Source organism: Solanum stenotomum, chromosome 4, assembly GCF_019186545.1.
Source record: "Solanum stenotomum isolate F172 chromosome 4, ASM1918654v1, whole genome shotgun sequence".
Taxonomy (NCBI): domain Eukaryota; kingdom Viridiplantae; phylum Streptophyta; class Magnoliopsida; order Solanales; family Solanaceae; genus Solanum; species Solanum stenotomum.
Window position 1 is genome coordinate 17,489,599 of NC_064285.1, and position 2,313 is coordinate 17,491,911.

At 35.8% G+C, this 2,313-nt stretch overlaps 1 pseudogene; it reads left to right on the forward strand.

The window, feature by feature from the left end:
- The first annotated feature begins 1,277 nt into the window (after positions 1-1,277).
- On the forward strand, positions 1,278-1,801 carry LOC125863432 (uncharacterized; annotated as a pseudogene).
- The last annotated feature ends 512 nt before the right edge of the window (positions 1,802-2,313 follow it).

Below are 2,313 nucleotides of genomic sequence, written 5' to 3' on the forward strand. Positions count from 1 at the left end.
AGTATTTTGGAGGATTGCTAAATCCACATTTGAAGATGAGTTGAAGGATAATATACAGGCAATGAAGAAATTAGGAAAATATTGTTTGGATGATCTTTTATGGTACAACCTGGATACATGGTGCAAGAGGTATTTTTAGGACTATAGCAAATGTGATGTTGTGGACAACAATATGGCAGAAAGCTTTAATGCTTGGATACTGCCTGCAAGGTATAAAACAATCATCACAATGCTTGAGGAGATAAGGGTGAAGATGATGAAAAGAATTGGTGATTTGAGAGAGTTCTCAAACACTTGGATCACTAATATATCTCCTATGTCTTTGAAGATTTTGCAAGAAAATATTGAAAAGTCTATGCAATGTAACTAGCTTGGAATGGAGAAAGAGGTTTTGAGATTAAACACTATGGATTTGCACATATTGTGGACATTGTTAGTAGGAGCTGTAGTTGTAGATCTTGGAAGCTTAGGGGCATTTCTTGTCCTCATGGTGTTGTTGCCCTTCATTACAAGGAGTTGGAACCAATCAATTATGTGGCTAGTTGTTATAGCAAGGAGACCTACCTCAGCACATATGCCCATTTTATTCAGCCAATGAATAACATGAAAATGTGGCCAACATCAAATAATCCAATTATAAAGCCACCAAAGATCAAGAAGATGCCTAGAAGACTAAGTAAGGTTAGAATAAATGAAGCAAATGAAAGCAAAAAAATTGAAAAGCTTAGCAAAAGTGGTGCTGTTATGACATATAGCAAATGTGGTACACAAGGACACAATAAAAGAGGCTTTCCTACAAGAAATCAAGTTGGTCCAAGTCAATCAGCTAGACCATCTTCTCAGGCAAGAGGTACTGGTCCAAATCAGTCAGCTGAACCATCTTCTCAGACACATACTTTTATTTGTTACTTTCAAATGTAAGTTATATGTACATGTACATGTATCTGTATTGATATATCAATATACATGCTACTAAAAGAGCAGTAGGAGGCAGAGCAAGAGGTAGATTAATAGTTCAACTCAATCACCTGGAGCTTCTTCACATGTGTATATATATTCATTTGTACAAGATTTAGTTGTAATTGCATGCACTGATGTGTGAAAATCAGGCCACCACATATAATGAACGTGGTAGAGGAAGAGGCACAAAAAGACTTTCAAGTTCTATAGACAATATAGATATGCTTTAATATTTGAGTTTTAAATTACAGACTTTTAATGGTAGAGGTAGAGGTAGAGGTAGAGGTAAAAGAGTAGGAACATGTAGAGGAAGATGAATGCCTCAAGAAAGAAATGTGAATGAAGGACTATGTAGACGAAGAGGAATGCCTCAACATAGTCAAACTAGTTCTGAAGCAAGAGGGAAGAGACCAGTTGAACATGAGGACACCAGTGGAGGACAAACAAGAGCTTTTAAAAAGGCCAAAAATGGTAGGTGTTGGCATATACCAAGCTGAAGATGGATTTACAACTCTCAATGTAAGTTTACAACTTTCAATGCAAGCCTAAATGTCTTTTGATTTGAATATGTATTTATTTGACTAAGCAACCTGGATTGCCAAGTAGAAGAGCCATAAATACTGGTACAAGAGTGACAAAGAGGGCTGATGTTGTTACTGGTGATATTGGCTACACACCAGTACATGGATTCAAATGGAAGGGGAAGACAACTATTACCAGTACCAACCTAGAAAGAATGAGGGCTGAAAAGGTTATCCAAACTAGGTCTGCAGCTACTGCTACTACTAATAGCCAAAGCCAAACAAGTTCAAGTAGGAAGACTCATGTGCCATGGAAGTAGGGCATTTTGATGTTGTCTTGTTCATTTTGACAAACAAATTTTAACTATGTATATTTTTGTGTTGTTTTTGGTTGGAACCAAACTCAATTTAGCGTGTACAAAACAAGATCAACTTGATAGCAATACTTCAAATTGAATGATTATGTTGGAATGAAGTCCTCTTTTTTATCAGTGTTTTTGTTGCTTTTAGCTATATTCTTCTCATTTATTTGTAGTTGAACATATTTTTGAAGTTTCTCGAATGGTTACCACAATAATATAGACAACCAAATACATTAACAACTTGTTCAAATCATAACTATTTCGACAACAACGACCAACAAAAACTTGAGCATTCGACAAAGCAAGATCAAGACAATTAGCTTCAAGTTACACACACCTACAACTTCAAAAACTTGAAAGTAACTAAACATGTCTATGGCAATTTTGGCTGCACACACTGACAACTTCCATCCTTCACATTCTTGGTTAGGCTTAAAAAAAGAAAACACATAATAACGATCAAGACAATT